Raw genomic sequence first — 13,663 nt, 5'->3', positions numbered from 1 at the left:
TATTATGTATTACAATGTATCACTGCAGCAAAGACAACAAATTTCACAACATATGCTGGTGATATTAATACTGATTCTGATCAAGGCTTGGAAACCATTTTGTACATTCTAACACTTTTCTAACAAGAATACTGAGGCTAACTGATATGCACTGCTACTGACAAAGATCATGAGCCATATGGAAGCAGGCCCTTTGGCCCATCTCATGCACACTAACCAAGTTGCCAACCTAAGCTAACCCTAAAAGTCTGTACTTGCATCTTATTCCTTGAAACAAATTGGAAGGATCGGGTACTGGCTGTATTGAAGTGGCAGAGCCCAAGCCCGTGGTGAAGAAGAATCCGAAGTTTGGACTATTTAAGCACTGGGCCTGATTGAAATGTTCATGGTGTTGGGGTTGGAGGCTACAGACGGGCTGGTTCGGCTCACTGCTCTCTGGGACTGTGCTAGACTGAGGTTGTATTGGGTATCTTTATTTGTGACTGCCTGTAAGGAGATGAATTTTAAGGTTGTATAAAGCATACATACTTTGATAATAAAATATACTTTGAACATTGAAACCTTTCATATCTATACTTGTCTATATGCCTTTTGAACATTGTAACTGTATCACCCTGTACATTAGCGGTGACCAACCTTTTGAAGCCCGAGATCCCCTACCTCGGCCTCAGTGAAAGGTAAAATCAACTCCAAATCGATTAGTTACACACATGCACACCGGGGCAGAAAAGACCGGAAGTAAAACCCCACAACCCAGAAGTAGAAATAATGTTTGAACACCAGGGGTCACCATCCTTTTTTTGCACCGCGGACCAGTTTAATATTGAAAATATTCTTAAGAAACCGGCCGACAGGGGGGGGGTTAAACACGACTGGAATACAGCGATACTCAAAGCAGGTTCCTTATGTCCAGTCTATTCCACAATTTAGTTTACGTGGCTCTCAGCACTTACCTGCTGTCCCGCTTGCTCGCGTTTTTAGCGCTGGAAAAAAACTCAGCAGGTTTATATTTAAGTGCAGTGTGCTTGGACTCAAGGTACTGAAGCAGTTTTGAGGGCTTCATTGCCTCATTAGACAGCCTCCTGCCCGCCCGCCGCCTTGGCCAGGTGCATTTGTTCCCGCCTGACTGAGCGAGGAGTGCAGCAGCATGCGCCCACCCACCCTTGTAGGATCTATTGGCCGACAAAAGTTTGTTTCAGTAGATCGCAGCGGGGTAGCTGCTCTGCTACTTACGAAACCTGTTTAGCACATTGAATGTTCGTGGGGAACCCGGTGCTAAAATATTCGCAAATGACCTAATTCGGGCTCAGGGTTTCGTAAGTAGCAGAGCAGCTACCCCGCTGCGATCTACTGAAACAAACTTTTGTCGGCCAATAGATCCTACAAGGGTGGGTGGGCGCATGCTGCCCTGAGAGAATAGGTAAAGTCATTCGATTTCAAACAATTGGTTTATTGATCATTAAAGTATACCCCTCTGTTGCTCTCCTCTCCCTACATGACTACATAAAGTGCTTAAAACAATGCAAGACAGTACAATAACTAATAAACAAGACAATAGGCACAGTAAAGGCAAATTACAGTATAATAGTAGATGTAAATGTAAACAATGATTTAGCAGGAAATGAGAAAGAAATGAGCAAAAATTGCAAAGGGAGTGCAGTGCAAAATGCAAAACCTCACACTTGTCTCAGTTAAATTCCATCTACCATTTATTGGCTCACATCCCAAATTGTTCTGGATTGTGTTGCAATCTTAGATAATCAAGGTCACTGTGTACTTTACCACCGATGTTGATTTATCCAAGACTAACTAACCATGCCAACAGCATTCTGATCCAGCTCTTTAATACAGAATAACTGATGAACAACAGAGGACGCAGCATCAATCCCTGCAGCATGCCACTGGCCACAGGCCGCCAATCTGAAAAACAACTACCCTCCAACTCTTACTGCCATGCCAACTTTGTATACAATTGCCTTTACTGATCTAACCTTCTGAAGCAGTCTGCTCTGCTTATCAAGGGCCTCACAAAACTTCACGTAAACAACACTTCCTTTCCTGTATATATATCCTTGATCACCTCTTCAAACAAGCTTGATTAAATGTGCGATACACATTTTTCCCATACATAAAGACATCCCTAAATCAGTCTTTGCTTCTGCACATATAATACATGTGGATCCTATTTCCAGTAACTTTCTCAACACCAACGTTAGTCTTACTGGCCTGCTTTGTCCTTGTAGCTCTTGTTAAATTAAGATGCACTACTGCTCTTCAGTTTCTCATACCCCACTATAGCTAATGATAATGTAAATACGTCTGCCAGGGCTGCAGCACATTCAGAATCAGAATCAGGTTTTAAGTCACTAGTATATGTCATTAAAATTGTTAATTTTGCAACAGCAGTACAATGCAACACAAAACAATAGAGAAAAATCATGAATTATAGTAAGATATATGTGTGTGTTTATGTGTGCGTGCGTGCGTGTGTGTGTGTGTGTGTGTGTGTGTGTGTGTGTGTGTGTGTGTGTGTGTGTGTGTGTGTGTGTGTGTGTGTGTGTGTGTGTGTGTGTGTGTGTGTGTATATATTTAGAGATAGATAGATAAATAGATACTGAACACACACACATATACAGTCGGCCCTCCTTATCCACGAGGGATTGGTTCTGGGACCCCTCACGGATACCAAAAAACACAGATGCTCAAGTCCCTTATTCAACCTGTCTAAATATGGTGGACCTTAGGACCCAGCAGAACCCCAGACCTTATATAACCTGTTTCAGTGCAGTGGACATCAGGACCCGGCGGCAGAGCTCTGAATCATCAGTGCTTCTGTTCAAGAAAATAATCACGATCACGATTGAAAATAAAGTGGAAATAATAAAGCGATAGGAAAGAGGTGAAATGCCCTCGGTCATTGGAAAAGCGTTAGGCTACAGTCAGTCAACAATCTGAACAATTTTAAAGGATAAAGTGAGAAAGGCTCTGCCCCGATGAAAGCTACAATTATTACTAAGCAGCGCAGTGGTTTAATTATTGGGTTTTGGGGTTTTGGGTTTTTCATCCTCCACATCAACCAGGGACGGATGGAGAGCACGCTCGGAACTGGATCGAACTTGCTAACTTCCCGAGCCCGGCGCTGAAACATATGTTCTTAAGTGTTTTATATGCATAGAAAGGTAAAATATATACTATATACTAAGACAAACATTGAACTAACCAATACCGAATAATACCAGATGTATCTGTTCCGACTTACATAGTAAGAGAACTTCCGGCTTTTTTTTAATCCCGATCCACGGTTACCTACGCACGTCCTCCCATATACTTTAAATCATCTCTAGATTACTTATAATACCTAATACAATGTAAATGCTATGTAAAATATTTGTTATACTACATTGTTTAGGGAATAATGACAAGAAAAAAAGTCTGTAATGCTCGAACAATAAGTGCTGGAAGAACACTTCCAGGTTTTCCGGGATTCACGGTTGGTTGAATTCACGCATGCAGAACTCGCGGATAAGGAGGGTCAACTGTATAAAACAGTTAAATCAACAGTGCAAAAATAGAAATTTAAAAAAGCAGTGAGGTAGTGTTCATTGGTTCAATGTCTATTCAAAATTCAGATAACAGAAGCTGTTCGTACATTGTTGAGTGTGCACCTTCAGGCTCCTGTACCTCCTTCCTGGTGGTAGCAATGAGGATAAGGCATGATCTGGGTGATTGGGGGGGGGGGGTTCCGTATTGATGGATACCCCTGTTTTGAGGCATCACTGCCTGAAGATGTCCTGAATACTATGAAGTCTAGTGCCCATGATGGAACCGGCTAAGCTGACTCTTCTCTACCTTCTAACTATCCTATAACATACTTGGTCAGGTCACAAGGATTTATCCAACTTAATATGCTATCACCATTATCTCCACCTTTTTAGTGATATGGACTTCCTCTTTTGTATTAAGACAGAAGTCAGCTGGTCAGGCTGCATCTGCAGAAGGAAATGGACAGTCGACATTTTGGTTCAAGACCCTTCACCTGGACTGACTCTCCAGATGAAGGGTCTCAACCTGAGATGTCACAGATGCTGCCTAACCCATTGAGTTGTTACTGTGCTATGCGTGTTGCTCCAGATTCTAGCATCAACAATCTTGTGTCTCCTCTTTCTAGTCACAGACAGAGACCACCGATGGGCACCATGGAAAGGCACCCACCAATAGATACCATGGACAAAGACCACCGAAAAGAATTTTAGTACATATCCTCCAAAAAAAGGTACTACTTTGAATGTGCATCACCTGGTAATCATTGAGCCATTATACATTCAAACATTCAGAAATAATGTTTTCCAAATGTATCATGAATATATGAATAGATCAGGGGATTAGACAAACATCAGCACATTTCAGATGAGACATTTTTATTATTGAGAGACAGGCTGGAAATAAATGCCTCAAAATACTAAATTATGCCAAGTCAACTCAGATGCTACAACATATAATAGTGATACCTGTACACTGAATTTTATATCACTTCAGGAAAAAAATACTTCTCTAATTTACAGTATATTAAAACACACTATTATATTTAATGTAAAATGAAGGCAAAGGAAACTTATCAATAAATAGCTCTAATTATCCTGTAAAGTTTACAGGCAGAATATGTTCGATAAATATTAGGCATTTATACATTATCTACCAACACTAATGCTTATTCTGATGCTTTTAAAACAGGTATATCATTTGAGAACTTGAGAACCAACAAGGTCTACACATTAAAAGTTCAACTGTGTGTCATTCACTGAAATTTAAAACCACAACCACAGTACTATGTTGTTTATAAGCACTGGGACTATCAATGGACCAAGCCACCTCATTATTGAATAGAGGAGTTTAATCCAACTTCAAAGGGTACATATTCCAAATGCTTTGCAAATCCCTCATTACTTAGTATAAACCTTTCTGAGAGCATGTGTGAATGATTTAGGACGTACCAAAGGTGCAGCTGTTCATTGCAAATACAAACTCTCACTTAACCAAAAATTACATCAACAATTTGATACCCAATTCCCATTTGTGGTTGGTGGCAACTAAGACTGAGGATATAATTAAAAGCAACAATAGGCCAGCCAGCAGTGTAGTTGCATCAGCACCAGACTTTGAGGCGAGTAGTCCAGGGTTCAAATCGGGCTGGCTCCTTGCACACTTTCCACCAGTCGAACTAGCAACTCAACTTTGTAAAAAAACAAACAAATGCTAAAGAACTACAAGGTCGTCATCTGATGCACCACAAGGAAGAGAAAGAAATAAGAATAGAGGAGTTGGCAACTCATGCCTGACCTTTTATCTCAGTTACACTTCATTGCACTAACCCCATAACATTTCGAATCTAAAGACGGTCTTGGCTCAGAACGTCAACTGTACTCTTTTCCATCGATGCTGCCTGGCCTACTGAGTTCCTCCAGCATCTTGCATGCATCACTTGGATTTACAGCATTTGCAGATTTTCTCTTGTTAATAATCCAAACATTTATCTCGTTGGGCTGAGTGTTCTCCAATTTTGGCAATTTACTTGCAAGTGTTTTGTCGCCAGATAACCTTTCAAATTAATGTCCTCTTGCTAGGATAAGTTGTACTTTGTGCATTAAGGACCATAAACAAACACATAGGCGTCAATCCTATTTATGAGCCGATGCGGGCAAAATTTCAGACTATAACACACAAAGTTCACCACACAGCCAATCAATGATGTGATGTACTTCCCCATGTCATTTCCGAAATGATGTCCAATCAGCTGATTGAAGAGTATATAAAGGCCAATCAACAGCACACTGACAACATCTCCTCATATGGTGTGAAACATTTGCAAGTAAATTTCCAAGATTGGAGAACAACTCAACCCAAACATCGACCACTTAAGCTACACATCTTCTGAATTATTTCCGAACATTTATCTGTCATGATTGTACTCAGAGACTGAACCTCTACAACCTTCCAGGGTAGTGAGCTGTAACAGTCCACTTTTTCTTATTATAGAAATTACTTTTCAATTGTGTTTTGAATGGGTGGTCTCTTTTTTTGAGACAGTAATGACTTATTCTAAACATCCTAAGCAAAAGAAATATCAGCTGCCCACCAATCTTGTCTAAATCCTTATAGAAGCCATTTCAATGGCTCTTCACTCACCTCCTGAACACCTGTAAAATGCAGGATGCATCCATGAGGATGCTCTTTGCTGACAACAGCTCAGCATTCAACACTATCATTCCCTCGAAATACATTACTAAGCTCCAAGATCTCAGTTCTGGTATCTCTCTGTGCAACTGGGTCCTTGATTTCTTCATAAGACCATAAAATATAGGAGCAGAATTAAGCCATTTGACCTATAAAGTCTTTTCCACCATTTCATTATGGCTGATTCATTTCCCTCTCATCCTCAGTCTCCTGCCTTTTCCTATATCCCTTCATGACCTGATGAATCAAGAATCTATCAACGTCTGCCTTAAATATACTTGATGACTTGGCCTCTACAGCTGCCTGTGGTAACGAATTTCACATATTCACCACTCTCTGGCTAAAGAAGTTCCTCATCTCCAATCTAGATGAACGTCCCTCTCTGAGGCTGTCCCCTCTGGTCCTAGACCAATCCCCCTCACCAACTATGGGAAATATCCTCTCCACTCTATAGAACCCTTTCAACATTCAACAGGTTTCAATGAGATTCCCTCCTCATTTTTCTGAATTCCAGTGAGTACAAGCACAGAACCATGAAACACTCCTCATATGATAAGCCTGTCAATTTTGGAATTAATTTTGTGAACCTCCTTGGAACCCTCTCCAATGTCAGTGCCTTCTTTCTTAGCTAAGAGCCCTAAAACAGCTCATAATACTCTTAGAGGCCTTCAATGCCAGACCCTATTTAGTACAGATTGACAACCACATCTCCTCCACACTCGCCATCAGCAAAGGTGCACCACAGGGCTATGTGCTTAGCCCCCTGCTATACTCATTATACTCTGATTGTGTGACTCCAATGTTGACACCACTATTAGCCAAATCAAAGGTGCTGATGAATTGGCATATAGGAGGAAGACTAAAAATCTGGTTGAGTGATGCCTCAACGACATCTCTCACTGAACATCAGCAAAACCAAACAGCTAATTATCAACTACAGGAGGAAGAAGCTGGAGGCTCCTGAGCCACTTCTCATAATGGAATGGCAATGGAGAGAGACTTCTATAGATGCACAGTGGAGAGTATCCTAACTAGATTGGTGTAGAAATACAAATGCCCAAGAATGGAAAAGTCTACAGAAACTGTGGAAACAGCCCAATCGCACCACAGGAAAAAGCCTCACCACCACTGAGCACATTTACATGTCAGTACTACCCATAAGAAAGCAGCATACATCAAAGACACTCACCACCCAGGCCATGCTCTCTTCTCACTACTACAATCAGGCAAAAGATACAGTAGCCATGGGTCCCACATCATGAAGTTCAGGAACAATTATTATCCTACAACCATTAGGCCCCTGAACCAGCATGGATCTTCACTTACCACAACCCTGAACTGATTCTGTGGCCTACAGACACACCAGGAACCCTTTTCAACTCATGTTCATAGGATTATTTTTATTTGCACTGTTTGTCTTCTTTTGCACACTGACTAATTGTTTGTCAATCTTTGCATATGTATAGCTTTTCCATAAAATTCTATTGCATTTCTCCATTTTTCTGTCCAAGACTTTTGCACAGTATTGTAGCAATTTTATGTATTGCAGTGTACTGCTGCTGTACAGAGCAGGAGACACCAAAGAGACTTTCTGAAATGACCAATAAACCAATTGTTTTGAATCAAATGACCTCGCCTGGTGTCTCAGGGTTGGGTGTGTCTGCACCCAAGATACCCCAACCCATCTCTGCCACTCCTTTTCTGCCACCTGTCCCACACCCCTCCTGGTATGCTCCACCCTCACCATCCCAAAATTGTTTGCTCCCACCAGAGTTACAAACTTGCTTTCCACTCCACATTGACATAGTACTGTGTGAAGGTCTTTGGCACCCCAGCTATATGTGCCTAAGACTTTTGCACACTACTGTGGATTTTTATAATTTTTAATGTGAGGCATTATTTGTCTATCCTTACATCTTTTAATATAATTTTCCAATTTACTATAGTCAACTCGCACCTTTGTACTTTTATTTATTCAGATTTAAAACCTTGGTTTCAAATTAAACTAGACAACGTTCAATTTTATATAAATTTCTGTATCATATTCCCTTTTACTAGATCCTCAACTAACCCCATTTCATTACACAACATTAAACTTAAAATGGCCTGTTCTCTCATTTATTTCTCCCATAATGATACAGAAAATCATCTATCATATTCCTCTGCTCTATTAATCCTAAATGTGTTTGCACAGTGAGTAGGTTGATTAAAGATTCCCATATTTACTATTATTTGTGTCTGTAATTTTTTATGCTACCATACAGTCTGAGGCCTTTGCTGCTACAGTATTTTTTTAGCTGCACCCAAACAGAACCTACTTAACTATGGCACAGTAGCATATTGGTTGGCGCAAAGCTTTACAGTACCAGCGTCCCGGGTTCAACTCCCACCACTACCCGTAAGGAGTTTGTATGTTTTCTCTGTGACAGCGCGAGTTTCCTCCAGGTGTTCTGGTTTTCTCCCACAATCCAATGATGTACCAGTCGGTAGGTTCTTTAGTTATCACACATTGTCCTGTGAATAGGTTAAGATTAAATTGGGGGACTGCTAGGCAGTGTGACTCAAAGGGTTGGAAGGGCCTACTCCATACTGTAGGTAAAAATAAAAAACAAATGCTTTCTGAGTTAAGATTCTTCTTTTCTGCTGCTTTCATCCCATTCATTAAATCATGGCTAGATCATTTCTATTTTGCTTATCTTTTCCAAAAGGTAAATATCCTTCTGGGTGGTGGGATGGAGATAAGTCTCTACCAAATGAGGTGTGAGTCTCTACCAAATCCTCCGCTAGTCTGCAGGTCAAGCTTGAGCAAGGTGTAGCACCTGCTTTGCCTCTCAATCATGGTCACAAGACCATGGGAGAAAATGGTGTATGGTCATGAGCAGCAAGTCCCAGTTATAGAAACACAGAAAACCTACAGCATAATACGGGCCCTTCGGCCCATAATGCTGTGTCAAACATGTACTTATTTTAGAAATTTCCTAGGGTTACCCATAGCCCTCTTCTTGTGAAGACACTGTCCAAAAGGCAATGGCAAACCACTTCTGTAAAAAAAAAATTGCCAAGACCAATCATGATCATAGAAAGACCATTATTGGCCATATCTTACGATCCAGCACATAACAAATGAATGAAGTGTCCTTTTATATTTAGATGATACATCTGCTTCTTTGGTCAATTAAGTCTTCTCTGCTATTCCATCATAACTAATTTATTATCCCTCAACCACTTCTCCTGCCTATTTAATCTGTACTCTTGGCTACATTGCAACTAAATCTCTATAACGACTCTGGAATTCTGATCTTTAAGTTTCTCTAATAACAGTTTTGACATTGGTTTGATTAGTTATTTTCATGGGTAATGACAGAAGAAAACTCCAAACGAACTGAAATGGGTGAGTACTAAACATCTCTGTACTGACTGGCAGGAGTACCTATGGACAAATTCAGCCATTTGAGATTTCCAGCAGACTCGAAAAAGCATCTTTTGTGCTGGTGCCCAAGAACAGCATGGTGACCTACCTCAATGACTACTGCTTGGTGGTACTTACATCAACTGCAATCAACCAGTGAACTCCTAATCACTAGTTAAGCAGCAATATGAACAGTTCAACAACTTTGCACCAAAATGGACTTTGTACTCTTCTGCTAAACCTAAATTTTTCTCAGTACTCCTAGCCTCCTCTTTATTTTCCTTGACAGCAATAGCTGAACCATTTTACATCATATATAAGATTAAAAGTACATTATTATCAAAGAATGTATAAATTATACAACCTTAAGATTAGTCTGCTTACAGGCAGCCACAAAATAAGAAACCTGAAAAAACCCAATTAAAATAAAAGTAAGACCAACACCTAATGCACAGAGAAAGAGAAAAAAAAACACAAATCATGCAAACAAGCAACAACAGCATTCCAAACCAAATTGAGCCCTTAGATCCGGATATCCGGAGCAGTCGGAATAGGCACAAAGCCTTGCTCTGTCTATCATATTAGTGGGATAAATCACCAAAAAGCACAGCAGCCGGGGCAGCCACACAGCAACAGCACGGCAGAGAGAAGAGTGAACATCACGTGAGAGTGAACAAGATCGACCTGACTCCTGCCTCCAGTCCTGACACCCCACCTTTTCAGTCTAACTGGGCCAAACCTTAACAGATTTTGCACTAAATTACTGTTTGAATTCTGTTTTCTTATAAAAAATTGTGCATAGTTCACAGTCTGTTTATGTTTTTCTTATGAATGATGCCTATATGATGCCTATATGAATGGTGCCTGCAACGTTGCTGCAAGTAGGCTTTTCATCGCACATGTGCAAACATACAGATGACAATAAACTCTCATTTGACCTTGAATCTCTGTTAACATACACAAAGTATGCACGGGAACACTCAATGTGACAATTAAAGAACACTTGAAGCCATGTCAGTAACTGAAATCACAAACAAGAGAAAATCTGCAGATGCTGGAAGTCCAAGCAACACACACAAAATGCTGGAGGAACTCAGCACTCCAGGCAGCATCAATGGAAAAAGTCAAGTCCTGCCGAAGGGCTTGGCTCTAAACGTCCACTGTACTTTCTTCCATAGATGCTGCCTGGCCTGCTGAGTTCCTCCAGCATTTTGTGTGTGTTGCACAGAAAAAAAGATTTGATGTGTCAACAAAACACTGGAAAATTTCTGCAGATGTACTGTGAAGAGCATTCTAACTAGTTACATCACTGTCTGGTTTGGGGGTGGAGGGGGGTACTGCACACCATTGAAAGAAACTGCAAAGAGTTGTAAAATTAGTCAGCTCCGTCATGGGCACTAGCCTCCGTAATGTCCAGGACATCCTTAAGGAGTGATGCCTCAAAAAGGTGATGTCCATTGTTAAAGATGCCATCACCCAGATCATGCCTGTCCATCAGGAAGGAGATACAGTAAGTAGCCTGAAGGTGGACTCTCAACTATTCAGAACAGCTTCTTTCCCTCTGCCATACGACTTATGAATGGCCACTCAGAAGTGGGCTTTTTTTTATTGCATTATGTATATTATTATGTATTGCATTGTACTGCTCTCGCAAAGACAATGAATTTCACGACATATGCCAGTAATATTAAACCTGATTCTGATTCTCATTTTGACCAGCAACTTCAATAAACTGAAGAGATGCCATGCAAATATGTTTTAGACATTATATATTACTTGTATTATTACTATATTATAACATAAGAATGCAACAATACATAATATAATATACATTATAATGTACTATATTAAAATTATTATAAATTAGCAATATTATGCATTACTTGTATATTATACTTGTTCATTTGTTATGTGTCGTGTCATATAATGTTCTTGGCAAATTTTTTCCGCAGAAGTGGTTTGGTGTTGTCTTCTTCTGGGCAGTGTCCTTAGAATATGGGTGATCCCAGCCATTATCAATACACTTTAGAGATTGTCTGCCTGGTGTCAGTGGTCACATAACCAGGATGTGCAATATGATCCAGCTCCTCATATGACATCCACTACTTCTCCCATGACCTCACGTGACCCTGATCAAGGGGCTAAGTAGATGCTACACCTTGCTCATGGGTGACCTGTAGGATGGCAGAGGGAAAGAGGGCCTTATACCTCCTTTGGTAGAGGCATACAGTTTCTCTATCCCACCACCCAACATTATATTGATTATAACCTAAAAAAAAAGGCCAGAGAATTCCAAATGTCAAAGGGCCACGTTGAAATGAATATCTGATGTTCTATTCAAATGGTAAACATGATTTAATTCATCTGACCATGAATGCACTCTATCTGTAAAGAACTGTTAAGCAATTAAACACTGTGGCCAGAAAGCAGTGAAAATCTCACAGACCAATCAGAATCTGAGGTCAGAGAATATCCTCAGGTTAGTGGGAATGTATTTCAAATTCTATTATTTGATTGAGACACAGGAGACTGCAGATACTATTAACTGGAGTGAAAGAAAGGCTAAATGCTAGAGGAACTCAGCAGGTCAGGTAGTATCAGTCAAGTCAGAGGATTTGATCAAGAACATGCACCAAGGGCCCAAAGCACTTCCTCTGCTTTCACAGTTGCTACCTGACCTGACTGAGTTACTCCATCAGTGTGCTTTCTATTAACTGAATGACTGATTAAGAGATAATTTTACTGGCTGGATCAGCCAGTAACAAATTTAAATTTCTTTGATGTTTGCCCCTCCACCGCAGTCACCCTGACCAGAATAGTACTGCTGTAGCTCAAAGTAAAAACTCTATTACACAAAGCCTGAACCTGGGCCTCTGTACATCCCTCTGCAAATGGATCGTCAACTTCCTAACCGAAAGACCACAATCTGTGTGGATCAGAAATAACATCTCCACCTCGCTGACAATCAATACTAACGGATCTCAAAGGTGTGTGCTTAGCCCAGTGCTCTACCCTCTCTACACCCATGACTGTATAGCTAGGCATAGTTCAAATGTTATATATAAATTTGAGGATGATACAACCATTGTTTGCAGAATTTCAGATGGTGACAAGAGGGTGTACAGCAGCAAGGTATGAGTGTGGTCGCAACAACTACCTTGCACTTAACGTCAGTAAGACCAAAGAACTGATTGTGGACTTCAGAAAGGTAAAACGAGGGAACACACACCAGTTCTTACGGTGGTATCAGAAGTCAAGAGAGTGAGAGTTTTCAAGTTCCTGGGTGTCAGTATCTCAGAGGATCTATCATGGACCCAACATATCGGTGCAGACATAAAGACGACAATACGGTCGCTACATTTCATTTTGAGTTTGAGGAGATTTAGCACGTCACCAAAAACACTCAAATTTCTACAGATATACCATGGAGAGCATTCTAACTGGCTGCACCACTATTTGGTATACTGCACAAAATCAAAGTAAGTTGCAGAGAGGTGTAAAATTAGTCAGCTCCATCATGGGCACTAGCCTCCATAGTATCCAGGACATCTTCATGGCGCAGTAGCTCAAAAATTTGGCATCCATCATTAAGGACATTCCCCACCCCCATCACCTAGGACATCCCCTAGGAGGTACTGAAGCCTAAAGGCACACACTCCACAATTCAGGAATACCCTTCTTCCCCTCTGCCATTGCTTTCTGAATGGACATTGAACCCATGTACACTACCTCACTACATTTTTATTTTCATTTTCTTTTGCACAACTTATTTAACTATTTTATATATACTGTAATTCACAGTATTTTTCCTATACATTATCATGTGCTGCACTGTATTGCTACCACCAAGTTAACAAATTTCACAACACATACTAGTGATATTAAACCTCACTCTGAAAATAGGAAGAGATTATGACATCTGGAGATAGTGCTCTGTGGGGGACATGGCTTACCCTGGTTGTCAGAAGTCAACAGTTGTGGTTGGTTAGTTTAGAAACTGCAGCTGCTTTTCCCATTGGTTAG

General features: G+C 40.5%; 1 protein-coding gene across 11 annotated transcripts in view; it reads right to left on the bottom strand.

Moving 5' to 3' along the window:
• The window catches only part of fbrsl1 (fibrosin-like 1), a 1,000,035-nt gene that overhangs the window by 731,325 nt on the left and 255,047 nt on the right, over nucleotides 1–13,663 (bottom strand). The gene's annotated exons all lie outside the window — the stretch shown is intronic.

The sequence above is a fragment of the Hypanus sabinus genome, chromosome 18 (genome assembly GCF_030144855.1).
Source record: "Hypanus sabinus isolate sHypSab1 chromosome 18, sHypSab1.hap1, whole genome shotgun sequence".
Lineage (NCBI taxonomy): Eukaryota > Metazoa > Chordata > Chondrichthyes > Myliobatiformes > Dasyatidae > Hypanus > Hypanus sabinus.
This window is presented reverse-complemented; position numbering and strand designations above follow the sequence as displayed.